The following is an 18201-nucleotide window of genomic DNA, read 5'->3' on the forward strand; positions in this document are numbered from 1 at the left end:
CCAAAGTTGAAGGCCAAATGCAGTTTAATATCTGATACTATAGGCCGAAAGCCAGAAGGTGGAAGCTCAGCTTTATTCAGTTGAGGGCAAACACCAGGGAGGGGCAGACACCGTTAGTAGGCCATAACCACCAATTTTTAAAAACACAGCACTTAATGAGAGCCAGAAGGTTGAAGCTCAGCTTTATTCAGTTGAGGACAAACACCAGGCAGGGGCAGACACCGTTAGTAGGCCGTAACCAAAGTTGAAGGCCAAATGCAGTTTAATATCTGATACTATAGGCCGAAAGCCAGAAGGTGGAAGCTCAGCTTTATTCAGTTGAGGGCAAACACCAGGGAGGGGCAGACACCGTTAGTAGGCCCTAACCACCAATTTTTAAAAACACAGCACTTAATGAGAGCCAGAAGGTTGAAGCTCAGCTTTATTCAGTTGAGGACAAACACCAGGCAGGGGCAGACACCGTTAGTAGGCCGTAACCAAAGTTGAAGGCCAAATGCAGTTTAATATCTGATACTATAGGCCGAAAGCCAGAAGGTGGAAGCTCAGCTTTATTCAGTTGAGGGCAAACACCAGGGAGGGGCAGACACCGTTAGTAGGCCATAACCACCAATTTTTAAAAACACAGCACTTAATGAGAGCCAGAAGGTTGAAGCTCAGCTTTATTCAGTTGAGGACAAACACCAGGCAGGGGCAGACACCGTTAGTAGGCCGTAACCAAAGTTGAAGGCCAAATGCAGTTTAATATCTGATACTATAGGCCGAAAGCCAGAAGGTGGAAGCTCAGCTTTATTCAGTTGAGGGCAAACACCAGGGAGGGGCAGACACCGTTAGTAGGCCATAACCACCAATTTTTAAAAACACAGCACTTAATGAGAGCCAGAAGGTTGAAGCTCAGCTTTATTCAGTTGAGGACAAACACCAGGCAGGGGCAGACACCGTTAGTAGGCCGTAACCAAAGTTGAAGGCCAAATGCAGTTTAATATCTGATACTATAGGCCGAAAGCCAGAAGGTGGAAGCTCAGCTTTATTCAGTTGAGGGCAAACACCAGGGAGGGGCAGACACCGTTAGTAGGCCCTAACCACCAATTTTTAAAAACACAGCACTTAATGAGAGCCAGAAGGTTGAAGCTCAGCTTTATTCAGTTGAGGACAAACACCAGGCAGGGGCAGACACCGTTAGTAGGCCGTAACCAAAGTTGAAGGCCAAATGCAGTTTAATATCTGATACTATAGGCCGAAAGCCAGAAGGTGGAAGCTCCGATTTAGACAGTGGAGGACAATTTGAATTAGGGACTGCAGACAGACTTAGTAGGCTGTCCCCTGTGGACCATGCATCCACCACATTAACCCATTGCGCCTTAATGGACACGTAATCTTCCGTGGCCATGCCTACAGGTCCATGCGTCTGTTGTCAGGTGCACCTTTGTACTCACAGATTGCCAGAGTGCATGGACAATGCGGTCTTTTACATACTGGTGGAGGGTTGGGATGGCTTTTCTCGCAAAAGAAGTGTCGACTGGTTAGCTTGTAGCATGGTACAGCGTAGTCCATCATGGCCTTATTAATAGTAAATAAAATATATAACTAGGCTCTATGAACTTTTAAATAGGTTCCAGGGGTACACGGGCAGCATTGGTGTGGTCAGTGGAGGAGTATTGCAAGTAGGGGCCGCAGACAGGCTAACAAAGGCCTAAAATAACAAACAATAGGCAGGCATGGCAGTTTTAAATCGGTTACATGGATACACAGGCGGGCAGCATTGTGGTCAGTGGAGGAGTATTGCAAGTAGGGGCCGCAGACAGGCTGTCAAAGGCCTAAAATAACAAACAATAGGCAGGCATGGCAGTTTTAAATCGGTTACATGGATAGACAGGCAGGCACTCCAGGCAGCATTGTGGTCAGTGGAGGAGTATTGCAAGTAGGGGCCGCAGACAGGCTATCAAAGGCCTAAAATAACAAACAATAGGCAGGCATGGCAGTTTTAAATCGGTTACATGGATACACAGGCAGGCAGCATTGTGGTCAGTGGAGGAGTATTGCAAGTAGGGGCCGCAGACAGGCTATCAAAGGCCTAAAATAACAAACAATAGGCAGGCATGGCAGTTTAAAATCGGTTACATGGATACACAGGCAGGCACTCCAGGCAGCATTGTGGTCAGTGGAGGAGTATTGCAAGTAGGGGCTGCAGACAGGCTATCAAAGGCCTAAAATAACAAACAATAGGCAGGCATGGCAGTTTAAAATCGGTTACATGGATACACAGGCAGGCAGCATTGTGGTCAGTGGAGGAGTATTGAAAGTAGGGGCCGCAGACAGGCTATCAAAGGCCTAAAATAACAAACAATAGGCAGGCATGGCAGTTTAAAATCGGTTACATGGATACACAGGCAGGCACTTCAGGCAGCATTGTGGTCAGTGGAGGAGTATTGCAAGTAGGGGCCGCAAACAGGCTATCAAAGGCCTAAAATAACAAACAATAGGCAGGCATGGCAGTTATAAATCGGTTACATGGATACACAGGCAGGCAGCATTGTGGTCAGTGGAGGAGTATTGCAGGTAGGGGCCGCAGACAGGCTATCAAAGGCCTAAAATAACAAACAATAGGCAGGCATGGCAGTTTAAAATCGGTTACATGGATTCACAGGCAGGCACTCCAGGCAGCATTGTGGTCAGTGGAGGAGTATTGCAAGTAGGGGCCGCAGACAGGCTATCAAAGGCCTAAAATAACAAACAATAGGCAGGCATGGCAGTTTAAAATCGGTTACATGGATACACAGGCAGGCACTCCAGGCAGCATTGTGGTCAGTGGAGGAGTATTGCAAGTAGGGGCCGCAGACAGGCTATCAAAGGCCTAAAATAACAAACAATAGGCAGGCATGGCAGTTATAAATCGGTTACATGGATACACAGGCAGGCAGCATTGTGGTCAGTGGAGGAGTATTGCAGGTAGGGGCCGCAGACAGGCTATCAAAGGCTTAAAATAACAAACAATAGGCAGGCATGGCAGTTTAAAATCGGTTACATGGATACACAGGCAGGCAGCATTGTGGTCAGTGGAGGAGTATTGCAAGAAGTGTCTGACACAGTTAGTATTCCCAAAAAATAAATAGATGTTAATGTCTCGCAAAACAACTATAAATTAAAAAAAAGGGTGGCATGCTTAGGTACAGGGGTGGGCTCATCTGCAGAGTTTATGACAAAGTAATTTGGCAGTAAATTAGTATTTACTGGTGTCAATATAGGACACTGACCCAGACTACTGTAACTATCATCATAGATGTCAACAAATTGGTATTGATTGTCAGTGCCAGGCATTGAATGATGTCAGCGCATAGACTAAACATTGGTGGAGCTGTGCGAGATAATTTGGCACGTGGTAGAGCACAGTTTGAGCTGGGGGGGAACTCTCTTGTGGCCGGCGGTACTGCCACAGGGCCCCTCATGTTACAACGGTGTGTCTGACGTTGGGTGTGCACCACCACCGCCAGAGACACTACATTGTACTATGAGGGACCCAGTGGCAGTGCCGTCGACCAAAAGCGAGCACACCCACCTCTTCTGACAAACAGCACTGTAACTAACGGGTGCTTGCGCCAAGTGTCGAGAGTGAGACAACGGCCCCGTGGGGGGAGTTTTCCCATTGGGGGATGTGTAAACATGTCGTATGCTGGTCAAACAGCTGCTGCAAATTAAGAGATTTTAACACTCAGTAAGACCAGTCCACAAGCAAGACCTTTTTATAGGAAAGCTAGGTGTCAGCCGGGAAAGGTGGGGCAAAATAATTTGAAATCCAGGAGTGGTTCATTTTAATGAAGGTGAGATCATCCACATTTTGGGTAGCCAGACGAGTCCTTTTTTCGGTTAATATTGAACCAGCAGCACTGAATACTCTTTCTGATAGCACACTAGCTGCTGGGCAAGCAAGCTCCTGCAACGCATATTCTGCCAATTCAGGCCAGGTGTCTAATTTGGATGCCCAGTAATCAAATGGGAATGACGGTTGAGGGAGAACATCAATAAGGGCTGAAAAATAGTTAGTAACCATACTGGACAAATGTTGTCTCCTGTCACTTTGAATAGATGCTGCAGTACCTGTCCTGTCTGCGGTCATTGCGAAATCACTCCACAACCTGGTCAGAAAACCCCTCTGTCCAACGCCACTTCTGATCTGTGCACCTCTAACACCTCTGCCCTGTAGCCCCCTGCAGCTCGTGTGAGAACCATCACCGGCGCTGTGTGCTGGGAATGCCTGAATCAAACGGTCTACAAGAGTAGCTTGTTTGGTTGCTAATATTTGTTCGAGGTTCTCATGTGGCATAATATTTTGCAATTTGCCTTTATAGCGAGGGTCAAGGATGCAGGCCAACCAGTAATCGTCATCGCTCATCATTTTAATAATGCGTGGGTCCTTTTTGAGGATACGTAAGGCATAATCCGCCATGTGGGCCAAAGTTCCAGTTGGCAAATCTGCGGTTGTGCTGGTTTGAGGGGCAGTTACAGGCAAATCTACGTCACTTGTCTCCCTTACAAAAACAGAACCCGGCCTTGCAACGCCACTAATTTCTGCTGGCCCAGGAGAAGCTTCCTCATTAAAAAAGTACTCATCCCCATCATCCTCCTCGTCCTCCTCCTCCTTTTCGCCCGCTACCGCGTCCTCTACACGGCCCTGACCAGACAATGGCTGACTGTCATCAAGGCTTTCCTCTTCCTCGGCTGCAGACGCCTGATCCTTTATGTGCGTCAAACTTTGCATCATCAGACGCATTAGGGGGATGCTCATGCTTATTATTGCGTTGTCTGCACTAACCAGCCGTGTGCATTACTCAAAACACAGAAGGACTTGACACAGGTCTTGTAGCTTCGACCACTGCACACCTGACAACTCCATGTCTGCCATCCAACTGCCTGCCCGTGTATCCTCCCACAAATACATAACAGCACGCCTCTGTTCGCACACTCTCTGAAGCATGTGCAGTGTGGAGTTCCACCTTGTTGCAACGTCGATGATTAGGCGATGCTGAGGAAGGTTCAAAGAACGCTGATAGTTCTGCATACGGCTGGAGTGTACGGGCGAACGGCGGATATGCGAGCAAAGTCTGCGCACTTTGAGGAGCAGGTCGGGTAACCCCGGATAACTTTTCAGGAAGCACTGCACCACCAGGTTTAAGGTGTGAGCCAGGCAAGGAATGTGTTTCAGTTGGGAAAGGGCTATGGCAGCCATGAAATTCCTTCCGTTATCACTCACTACCTTGCCTGCCTCAAGATGTAAAGTGCCCAGCCATGACTGAGTTTCTTTCTGCAAGAACTTGTACAGAACTTTCGCGGTGTGTCTGTTGTCGCCCAAACACTTCATTGCCAATACAGCCTGCTGAGGCTTGCCACTAGCTGTCCCATAATGGCACACCTGGTGTGCAACAGTGGCAGCTGCGGATGGAGTGGATGTGCGACTGCGGTCTGTGGACGAGCTCTCGCTTCTGCAGGAGGAGGAGGAAGAGGAGGAGGGGGGGCGAACGCCTACAGCCAACTCTTTCCTTGACCATGGGCTAGGCAGAACTGTCCCAATATTGCTGTCCCCTGTGGAGCCTGCATCCACCACATTCACCCAGTGTGCCGTGATGGACACGTAATGTCCCTGGCCATGCCTACTGGTCCATGCATCTGTTGTCAGGTGCCCCTTTGTAGTCACAGACTGCCTGAGTGCATGGACGATGCGGTCTTTAACATGCTGTTGGAGGGCTGGGATGGCTTTTCTGGAAAAGAAGTGCCGACTGGGTAGCTCGTAGCGTGGTACAGTGTAGTCCATCAGCGCTTTGAAAGCTTCGCTTTCAACTAACCGGTAGGGCATCATCTCTAATGAGATTAGTCTAGCGATGTGGGCGTTCAAACCCTGTGTACGCGGATGCGAGGATGAGTACTTCCTTTTCCTAACAAGAGTCTCATGTAGGGTGAGTTGGACTGGAGAGCTGGAGATCGTGGAACTAGCGGTGGTGCCGGTGGACAAGGGTGAGTGAGAGAGGGCTGGAGATGGTATTCTTGCCGGTGCCCTACATGCAGTGTTTCCTACTACTAACCTGGTGATTCCCTGACTGCTTTGGCCTGGCGACGAAAGCTGCACAGATACTGCAGGTGGTGTGGGAAATGGTCGGCTTACAGGGAGGGAAGGGATGTAGCGTTGCTGACTAGCTTCATTGGCCGAGGGTGCTGCAACCTTTAGGGACGTTTGGTAGTTAGCCCAGGCTTGCAAATGCATGGTGGATAAATGTCTATGCATGCAACTTGTATTTAGACTTTTAAGATTCTGACCTCTGCTTAAGGTAGTTGAACATTTTTGACAGATGACTTTGCACTGATCATTTGGATGTTGTTTAAAAAAATGCCAGACTGCACTCTTTCTACTATCGGATACCTTTTCAGGCATTGCAGACTGAGCTTCTTTAACCGGATGGCCACGCTGTCCTCCAACTGGTTTAGGTTTTGCCACGCGTTTTTGGCCAGATACGGGCCTGGTAGATGGAACCTGTTGTGATGTTGATGCCTGCTGCGGCTCCTCCTCCGCTTCAGAACTACTGCCGCCTGCACCCTGTTCCCCCAATGGCTGCCAATCGGGGTCCACAACTGGGTCATCTATGACCTCCTCTTCTATGTTGTGTGCAACTTCGTCTGTGTCACCGTGTAAGCCGGTGGTATTGCGTTCGTGAAGGAGCACCATAGTCTCCGCTGGTTTTGATTCTGCCTCAGTACACTGCGAGGGCAATGTTCTGGTCTGAGTCAAAGGAACAGCATAGTAATCTGGCTGTGGCTGTGCATCTGTGCACTCCATGTCCGATTGAACTTCTAATGGGCATAGCCTGTTAACTGTTTCACTGTGTAACCCAGGAACGGTATGTGTAAAGAGCTCCATGGAGTAACCTGTTGTGTCGACTGACGCATCCTTCACTGTTGTTTTTAGTGAAGGACACAAGGAAGCGACTTGTTCCTGACCGGGAGCATCCACTGACGATGCACTGCTCTGACATTTGGCACTTTCCGAGGAGGAGGCGAAAGAGTTAGAGGCAGAGTCAGCAATGAAAGCCAATACTTGTTCCTCCTGCTCCGGCTTCAAAAGTGGTTTTCCTACTCCCAGAAAAGAGAGCGTTCGAGGCCTTGTGTAGCCAGACAACGAACCTGGCTCAACAACTCGAGACTTAGGTGCTGTACTGCTTTTACCACGACCACCTGATGCTCCACAACCACTACCATCATTACCAGCTGACAATGACCGCCCACGGCCACGACCTCTTCCACTAGACTTCCTCATTGTTTGCATAACGTAACCAAAGTAACGCTATTTGTTACTGTAAAACAACTTCAGGTGAACTCAAACTTCTGTAGGATTTATATATACCTTTATAGGTGCCTGACACTGAAAGGAAAATCAGGCCCAATGTTACACACTAGGTTTTCTGTGCCCCAATAATTTGAGACAGATGGCACACACAGGACCAGCACTCAAGCAGAAATGCCAATCTTAATCTCCCACTATTTTTTTTTTTTTTCTGGGAGAATTTACCCTAAAAAAAAAAAAATGGCCAAGTATTACAGTGTTTTCGGTGCCACACAATGACAGACAGATGCCACACACAGCAATGGCACGGAGGCAGACTTGCCAATATTTATCTCCCACTAATTTTTTTTTGGGAAAAGGGAGAATTTAGCAAAAAAAAAAAAAGGGCCAAGTATAACACAGTGTTTTCGGTGGCACACAATGAGAGACAGATACCACACACAGCAATGGCACGGAGGCAGACTTGCCAATATTTATCTCCCACTAATTTTTTTTTTGGAAAAGGGAGAATGTACCCCCCCCCCAAAAAAAATGGCCAAGTATTACACAGTGTTTTCGGTGCCACACAATGACAGACAGATGCCACACACAGCAATGGCACGGAGGCAGACTTGCCAATATTTATCTCCCACTAATTTTTTTTGGGGAAAAGGGAGAATTTAGCAAAAAAAAAAAAAAATGGCCAAGTATTACACAGTGTTTTCGGTGGCACACAATGAGAGACAGATACCACACACGGCAATGGCACGGAGGCAGACTTGCCAATATTTATCTCCCACTAATTTTTTTTTGGGGGAAAGGGAGAATGTACCCCCCCCAAAAAAAATGGCCAAGTATTACACAGTGTTTTCGGTGCCACACAATGAGAGACAGATGCCACACACAGCAATGGCACGGAGGCAGACTTGCCAATATTTATCTCCCACTAATTTTTTTTTTGGAAAAGGGAGAATGTACCCCTCCAAAAAAAAAAAATGGCCAAGTATTACACAGTGTTTTCGGTGGCACACAATGAGAGACAGATACCACACACAGCAATGGCACGGAGGCAGACTTGCCAATATTTATCTCCCACTAATTTTTTTTTTGGAAAAGGGAGAATGTACCCCCCCCCAAAAAAAATGGCCAAGTATTACACAGTGTTTTCGGTGGCACACAATGAGAGACAGAAACCACACACAGCAATGGCACGGAGGCAGACTTGCCAATATTTATCTCCCACTAATTTTTTTTTGGGAAAAGGGAGAATTTAGCAAAAAAAAAAAAAGGGCCAAGTATTACACAGTGTTTTCGGTGTCACACAATGAGAGACAGATACCACACACAGCAATGGCACGGAGGCAGACTTGCCAATATTTATCTCCCTGCAGTTATCTCAGAAAAGTATGGCAGGCAGCTATAAAAAGGACTGCTGCACACAAAAGTGTGGACAAACACACAAGATAGCTGTGCAGAAAGGAAGGAAAAACAGGATTTGTGCTTTGAAAAAAGCAGTTGGTTTGCACAGCGGCATACACACAGGTACAGCAACGCAGCTATCAGGGTCAGGGAGCCTTCTAGTGCAGCCCAATGAGATACAGCGCTGAGGAAAAAAAAATGTAGCTTCCACTGTCCCTGCAATCAAAAGGTGGTGTTGGACAGTGGAAATCGCTACAGCACAAGCGGTTTGTAGCTTTATGTACCCTGCCTATCACTATCCCTGCTTCCGAAGAAGCTGCAGCAACCTCTCCCTACGCTCAGATCAGCAGCAGTAAGATGGCGGTCGGCGGGAACGCCCCTTTATAGCCCCTGTGATGCCGCAGAAAGCAAGCCAATCACTGCAATGCCCTTCTCTAAGATGGTGGGGACTGAGATCTATGTCATCACGCTGCCCACACTCTGCGTCCACCTTCATTGGCTGAGAAATGGTGCTTTTAGCGTCATTGAAACGCGACTTTGGCACGAAAGTCACGTACCGCATGGCAGACCCCACACAGGGATCGGCTCGGTTTCATGAGACGCCGACTTTGCCAAAAGTCGGCGACTTATGAAAATGAACGATCCATTTCGCTCAACCCTAGTCACCACTGGGGGTCTTGCATGTAATCCCAGGTGATGGAATATGCTTTGTTCTGTGATCTAAATGAAAATGTTTAAGGAGAGGGAGAAAAAGACACATGGGTTGAATCAGGCAATTGTTGGAGGGACTTCGAAGGGAGAGGATCCAAGCTGGGATGGATGATCTGTGGAGTTTTGGAGATTGATTATCCATGAGCTACGGTTGTGGTATCCACAGTCTGGAGGAACGTAGACTGCGACTGCACACTATACCAGCTGGAGATACCAAAAACTGTGGGCCAGCCAAAAGTGGGGAGACAGTGGTATTGCCTGAGGCCAGTGGAACTACCGATCTCATATTGGGAACTTGTGGACTGAGGACATTGCATGTTGGTCAGCTACATTGATTTGTTGTACAACCATGGATGTATGGAATAAAAAATAGTTACATCTTTAACCTGCCTAGTTGATTTTTATAAAAACCCACAACCTCAGATCGTCACAAAGTATTTGGTAAAGAATGCTGTAAAAAATGTTGTCAGTGGCTATCAAAGTTTTTGGCCAGTAGTTTCTCTTTCAATGGAATATGTCAGCATGTATGTCAAAAGACACTGATGTCAACTATGTCACTTACTAGGCTTTGTGTTGCTATTTCAATAAAATCAGTGTTTTATCAGCAGGAAATTATCACTACAGGACTAAGAGTCTTGTGGCTCCGAGTCAACTGCTCTGTGAACCACGCCCCAACACTGATAAGCAGCTTTCTGCCTGTTCCCAGTTTACACAAAAGCTGTCAATCAGTGTTATGGGCGGTGTTATACAAAGCTCAGCATTTTGTGCACTGCTAGATCTGCAGCACAGAAAATTGTGATTGTATCAAAATTACAGCATGTAAACCAGTAAGTGACACATCCCTGGATTCAGGTTCTCAGCGCCTATATCGTGCAGCTCTCCGATTACATAGCAAAAACCCAGCGAAAGTTTCTCTTTAAATCCTCAGCATAGGTCCATACAGAGTAAGTGGAATTCCGAAAATCTTGATCATTTGTCAATGTATACTATATAGACTATTAATGGATAAATTGGATATCTGTTACAGTTTTGGATCAACATGTTTTTGGAGCGCTTCTTTACTAACAAACTGATATTTTGCTATATACCTGGAGGAGGATTAGCTGGAAAAACACTGAACTCATTGCTAATGCTAATCCCTGTCCCTGCTCCACATCATTCTCTTCCTTTGGGCTTGCTGTTAATGAAATCCCACTTCTTAACCGCCAAAATCCATTGTAACGGGTTTATTATTCATGAATCTTTTGATTGACAGGAATCTAGGCAATGTTCTCAAATGGGGGACTGGTGGCCCCAGTATAGATGACAAGGTTAATCAGTTTCCAGCTCTTTCTCTGCTCTAGTGCACTAATGATTTATGTTGACAATGTTTCATGTGGCTCTTGGAAAGTATGAGCTTGTGATCTTTCTGATCTGTCCTGTTTGACCTGGTCTGCTTTACTAATGAGGGCATAAGAACCAGTGTCTACATGGTGGAAATTCACTGTAAAAAAAAAAGAAAGAAGAAAATCACATTTCACTGCATTCAAAATGATAGTGAAGAATTTTAATAGACTGCAAAATAAAACCGTGCAAGTCATACAAATCAAGCCATATTCCGGGAGTCGCAAGGTAGAGTCATGATATGCAAAATGAATGACGAATGTCCATTGTTTCAGCCATTTCTGTTAAAACAGTAATCATTTTTAGGACTCAGGAGATTTTAGTGGGATTTAACCTGGGTCTTAATAATGGGATGAATCATTGGCGTTATTGGTCTATTATGGCTATGTTACTATTTTGTTTTAATTTAACATTTGATTGTAAAGTAATTTTGCTTAACTGCAATTATTTTTTATGTGATACTTTGATGTACTTCAAATGTCTTCCTGTCTGCCTCTGTCAATAGAATACTATCCCTTCCAGGCTCAGTGATCAGCCTAAAAGACCATGCTTGTCTGGGGTAACAATACAAATAGGGATCTTTGTGTAAACAGGACAGGGAAGCTCCATCAATGAAACAAGAAGGATTAATGGAAAATTAACCCTGGTTATGGATAAACCGAAATTTTAATTTTCATTTATAAACAGGGCAGAACTTCTTTCAACAATTAAATATGCTGAATTATGAATACTGAAAATCTGAATTTTAGAAATGAATATACTATCTATAGCTCACATTCAAAACTGTGTGTAACACACTGAGGCCTCCTAAGACTGTATTGAAACCGCTTTGAGCTCTCCAAGCAAACATAGACTTAGGCTACTTTCACACTAGCGTCGTACTCGGCCCCTCGCAGAGCGTCGGGCCGACGTACCAACGCTAGCAGTGAATGCGCCGCACAACGGGGGCAGCGGATGCTGTTTTTCCACGCATCCGCCGCCCCATTGTGAGGTGGGGCGGAGTTCCAGCCGCGCATGCGCGGTCGGAAATGGCGGTCCGTCGGCAGCAAAAAACGTTACATGTAACGTTTTTTTGCAGCCGACGGTCCACCACATCACGGCGCAACCGTCGCACGACGGTTGCGATGTGGCAATGCGTCGCACTGCGTCGCTAATGCAAATCAATGGTGAAAAAACGCATCCTGCAAGCACTTTTGCAGGATGCGTTTTTTCAACCAAACGACGCATAGCGACGTGCAGTGCACAAGGTTAGTGTGAAAGTAGCCTTATTAATGTCCAAATGACCTCAACCTATCTGGATGGATGGTAACCACTGGTAACAAACAGACCATTTAACAAACTATTGCACTTACAGACTTTTTAGGGTATTTAAATAATACAAATGATCCAAAAATTATCTCTTTTTGGGGGTAAATGAATGGCTTGCTGATGCATTTTTGGATTGTTACAACAAGGAAGTGTGTAAAAAAAATTACACTTTTTTGCAGCGTGAACATTTTGTGAGTAAACAGCTACAATTAAATGACTAATATGTGAAGATTATTCTTTTGTTTAAAAAAATAGAAAAAAACATAAGAAAAGTAAAAAATCTCACAAGCCAGGATGCACACTTTTTCTGCTTCAGGAGAATTTTTGCAAAATTTCAGTTAAATTTGATTTGCATCCAATCAATTATTTCCAATGGGGTCAAAATACCAGCTAAAACTTCTGGGGTCAAAATATCAATTGATTTTTCATGTGCGCTTCATACAAAATTTCAGTTTGAGAACTTGTGTTTTCCAAACAGAAATACAAAAAAATAAATAAAGTAAAAACAGCATTTATATATATAAAGTACATATTGGATTTTTTTTTTAAATAGTTTATATTTACGGACACCTATGGTTACAGTTATTACTGTGTTTCAGCACTAGTGGGAAGATAGCTAGCATATCTGCAGCAGCCCAGGAGCTATTTCATACTGCTGCACATGGGGAGTTTGCATGTTCAAGTAAGTGGTGCTAAGAAGTTAACAAAGTGCTACTGGTTGACAAATGAACAATGAGAAATTGTGCCTTACACAAATTGCCATCAGCCAGCCAGCATGGAACAGCCAAAAAAAGAAAGAAGAATTTGGTGTCATAAATTTCACTGGAGCTCATAATTTGTTTGTCTTTTTAGAAGGGAGGGTAGTTAAAAATAAAGGGGTGAAGTAGAAATCATTATTTAAACCAAGATATGAGGATGAGTAAGTCTTTTTGAAGAAACCACATTATGCAATCAACAAGGAAAAAATTCCATTTAACTTAATCTTTAGCAATGCATTTAATAGATACCGTAAATGAGAAGTCTTTCAATGTTGTGCAAATATAGACTATAGAACAAAAGCCCTGTCCATTTCTATGTTCATAGAATGATACATATATTACTTTGTCAGTATAAGATAGATTTTAGTTCAAACTTTGAAAACACTTTTTTGCATATTAAAGAATATGGAAGCCCTTTTGTTTATTCTAACTACATATATTTTTGTCTGAAAAGCATTTTTCTATAGGGTTTAATTACAAATTTTTGGATCGCTTGACTTCTGCAGCATCTGTGTATTACAGTACATAGCAGACTGAAGAATGAGTTACCAGTGATTCATTTATCATTTGGTAAGGTTAATCCTCAAAGCCTTCAGTATGGAAGAACAGTTGTAATACGGCATATACAGTGGAGAAAATAAGTATTTGATACGCTGACAATTTTGCAAGCTTTCCCACCTACAAAGAATGGAGAGGTGTCTAATTTTTATCATAGGTAAGCTTCAACTGTGAGAGACAGAATCTGAAAAAAAATAATTAGCATTTTATTGTCACTGTGCTGGGCACTGACAAAGTGCCAGAGGAAAGTAGTCAGGATCTAATTAACCCACTCCACTTGGCCATTAGACTGTGGCTGGAAGGCTGATGAGAAATCCAAAGTAACATTCAGTAGCTTACAGGTGGCCCTCCATAACTGAGAGGTAAACTGAACACCTCTATCTGGGACAATGTGGAGCGGTAGACCATGGAGGTGGAAAACATGAAGAATAAATTCTTTTGCCAGCACTGGTGCAGATGGAAAACTGTGTAGCAGAGTGAAGTGAGCCATCTAGGAGAAAAGATCCACAACTATCCAGATGATGGTACACTGGGCCGAAACTGGCAGATCAGTGATAAAGTCAATAGCAATAGCAATATGCTGTCATGGAGCAGATGACATAGGCAAGGGAAATAATCAACCAGTGGAAAAATGTTTGGTGAATTTGCTTTGGGCACACGAGGGAAAGGCAGAGGCAAAATCTGTGATATCTTTGTGCATGGTCAGCCACCAATAATGTAGGGAAATGAGAAAAGCCGTCTTCTTCTGTCCAGCATGGCCCACCAGCTTAGACTAGTGACCTCAGATAAGGATCCGCTGTCTATTGGGTTCAGCAACATGAGTCTTGTTGGAGGTAAGACAAGACAAATCCCATGGAGCCATTGTTATTATTTTGGAGAGCTCAATAATGTGTTGATGCTCTTAAGGCCCCGTCTCACTTAGCGACGCTAAAGCGATCCCAACAACGATACGACCTGTCAGGGATCGTTGCTGCGTCGCTATGTGGTCGCTGGTGAGATGTCAAACAGTGAGATCTTACTAACGATCGCAGCTGCGATCTCACTGTTTGACATCTCACCAGCGACCTGTAGCGACCTGTACAACGATCTCACATGGGAGCTATTATGACGATTCAGTGTCTGAGTCGTCAACGAGGTCGTTGGTAAGGTGTCAAACACAGCGATGTGTGCTACCCAGCGGGACCTCAACGATCAAAAAAAGGTCCAGGCCATTCCGACACGACCAGCGATCTCACAGCAGGGGCCTGGTCGCTGCTACGTGTCACACAAAGCGAGATCGCTACGGAGGTCGCTGTTGCGTCACGAAACTTGTGACTCAGCAGCGATCTCGCTAGCGATCTCGCTTAGTGAGACGGGGGCTTAACTCTTCATCGGGAGATAGGAACGACCTGGAGGGTGCATCTGCCTTGACGTTCTTCTCTGCCGACTGGAAATGTAGAGAAAAGTTGAAATGTGCGAAGAACAGAGACCACCTAGCCTGTCAAGGAGTAAGTTGTTATGCAGACTATTGATAGGATAGGTTCTTGTGGTTCGTGTAGGTAACCACCAGATGTATAGCCCCTATAGGAAGAACCGCCACTGCTCCAATACCAGTTTAATCACAAGCAGTTCCCGATCATCAATTTAATAATTGCATTCTGAAGCAGAGAAGATCTAAGATAAGAAACCGAAAGTTACCATGATGCCAGGACCAGATGAGGACTTCTGGGTAAGAATGGCTCCAGCCCCTGAGAAAGAGACATTCAACTGCAGAAAGCACTGTTTATTATTGTCTGGACAATGCAGCACAGGAGTGGAGGAGAAGGCCAGCTTTAGGCCATGTGCACACGTTCAGGATTTTTCACATTTTTTTCGCGTTTTTTCGCTATAAAAACGTGATAAAAACGCGAAAAAACGCTAACATATGCATCCTATTATTTACAGGGTATTCCGCATTTTTTGTGCAAATGTTGCATTTTTTTCCGCGAAAAAATCGCATCGCGGAAAAAAAAGCAACATGTTCATTAAAAATGCGGAATTGCGGGGATTCCGCACACCTAGGAGTGCATTGATCTGCTTACTTCCCGCACAGGGCTATGCCCACCATGCGGGAAGTAAGCAGATTATGTGCGGTTGGTACCCAGGGTGGAGGAGAGGAGACTCTCCTCCACGGACTGGGCACCATATAATTGGTAAAAAAAAGAATTAAAATAAAAAATAGTGATATACTCACCCTCTGATGGCCCCCGAAGTGTTCCAGCCTCTCCGGTGCATGCTTTCTCTTCCGTTCCTATAGATGCCGGTGTGGTTCAGGACCTGTGATGAGGTCGCTGTCTTGTGATTGGTCACGTGACCGCTCATGTGACTCACGCGACCAATCACAAGCCGCGACGTCATTGAAGGTCCTGAACCACACCGGCATCTATAGGAACGGACGCCGCTGAGATCGGCTGTCTGCAGAGGGTGAGTATAACCATTTTTTTATTTTTTTATTATTTTTAAACATTCTATCTTTTACTATAGATGCTGCATAAGCAGCATCTATAGTAAAAAGTTGGTCACACTTGTCAAACAGTATGTTTGACAAGTGTATTACATCAAGAATATGCGGCCACACTCACCGATCCAAGTGAACTGCAAAGAAGTTTATTGAAGACTCTGAACAGACATCTTAAAACCACGGTCTGGGACGAAGAAACAGGAAGGAGGTGAGCAGGATGTGACGACGGCCGTTTCGCGCTTACGTCAGCGCTTCAACGGGTCCCGTTGAAGCGCTGACGTAAGCGCGAAACGGCCGTCGTCACATCCTGCTCACCTCCTTCCTGTTTCTTCGTCCCGGACCGTGGTTTTAAGATGTCTGTTCAGAGTCTTCAATAAACTTCTTTGCAGTTCACTTGGATCGGTGAGTGTGGCCGCATATTCTTGATGTAATCCAGTTGGCTCTTTCTCTTTCTGTGAGCACCTCTACCGTGACCCAGGATCTTTTCTAAGGAACTGTTATCTGTATGCGACCCAGTGGCGGCTGTGCAATCATACGTTTTTGCTCTTGGCTCATATGTTTGACAAGTGTGACCAACTTGTCAGTCAGTTTTCCAAGCGATGCTACAGATCGCTTGGAAAACTTTAGCATTCTGCAAGCTAATTACGCTTGCAGAATGCTAAAAAAACCGCGAAAAAACCTAAAAAGAAAAAAGCAACAAAAAAAAAATGCAGATTTCTTGCAGAAAATTACCGGTTTTCTTCAGGAAATTTCTGCAAGAAATCCGGACGTGTGCACATACCCTTAAAGATGCAAAGGCATTTTCAGCCTCTGGGGTCTATATCTTAGGATTAGCCTCCTTGCAGGTCAGGGTGGAGATAGGAGCAGTCTGGGAAGAGAAATGGGGGATGAATTGGCGGTAGTAGTTAGTAAAACTGAGAAGCTGCTTGCTAACTTTCTGACCTTGTGGTCGTGGCCACTTCAGAACAGCAGAGACTTTTCCAGGGTCAATTTCAAGACCAGTCTCAGAGATTATGTATCCTAGAAATGGAAGGAAAGGCTGCTCAAAAATGTGTGAAGGCATGTTGGGGAGAACACCAAGATATCATCCAAGTACACTGTTACACATGTATAGAGAAGATCATGGAAGATGTCGGTCACCACTTCTTTAAAGACTGCCAGTGCATTGCAGAGTCCAAATGGCATAACATGATACTTGTAGTGGTCAGCACGGGAACTAAAGGCCATTTTCTAGGCAAATTCGGATTAGGCTGTATGCACACTGAAGGTCGAGTTTCATGAAGACTCTGAAACCTTTATGGCAGAGAGTATTTATTTTTGATTGTAATTAGATTTTGTTGCTTTTCGTCGATACAGGGTCGAAGTGAACCGTACTTCTTCTTTACAAAGAAGAATCCTGTTCCAGCCAGAGAAGAAGTTTTGTATTTTTCCAAGGTTAAAAGTTGAAATTGGACCCCAAAAGCTGTTGTACAATTTGTTCTGAGTACGCTGATAACCCATATGTGGGGAGGAACCACCGTTTGAGCGCATGGCAGAGCTCAGAAGAGAACCCTAGCCCTAGCCCTAACCCTAACCCTAGTGGAAAATTTTTTTAAATTTTTTATTTTTCCCTAACTAAGGGGGTGATGAAGGGGGTTTGATTTACTTTTATAGCTGGTTTTTAGCGGATTTTTATGATTGGCAGCCATCACACACTAAAAGATGCTTTTTATTGCAAAAAATATTTTTTGCATTACCACATTTTGAGAGCTAAAATATTTCTATATTTTCGTCCACAGAGTCATGTGAGGTCTTGTTTTTTGCGGGATGAGTTGATGTTTTTATTGATAACATTTTCGGGGACGTGACTTTTTTTTATAGCTTTTTATTCCGATTTTTGTGAGGCAGAATTACCAAAAACCAGCTATTCATGAATTTCTTTTTTTTGGGGGGGGCGTTTATACCGTTCTGCATTTGGTAAAATGGATAAAGCAGTTTAATTCTTCGGGTCAGAACGATTACAGCGATACCTCATTTTTATCATTTTTTTTTATGTTTTGGCGCTTTTATACGATAAAAACTATTTTATAGAAAAAATAGTTATTTTTCCATCGCTTTATTCTGAGGACTATAACTTTTTAATTTTTTCGCTGATGATGCTGTATGGTGGCTCGTTTTTTGCGGGGCAAGATGATGTTTTCAGTGGTACCATGGTTATTTATATCCGTTTTTTTGATTGCGTGTTATTCCACTTTTTGTTTGGCTGTATGATAATAAAGCATTGTTTTTTGCCTCATTTTTTT

The sequence above is a fragment of the Ranitomeya variabilis genome, chromosome 3 (genome assembly GCF_051348905.1).
Source record: "Ranitomeya variabilis isolate aRanVar5 chromosome 3, aRanVar5.hap1, whole genome shotgun sequence".
NCBI classification, from domain to species: domain Eukaryota; kingdom Metazoa; phylum Chordata; class Amphibia; order Anura; family Dendrobatidae; genus Ranitomeya; species Ranitomeya variabilis.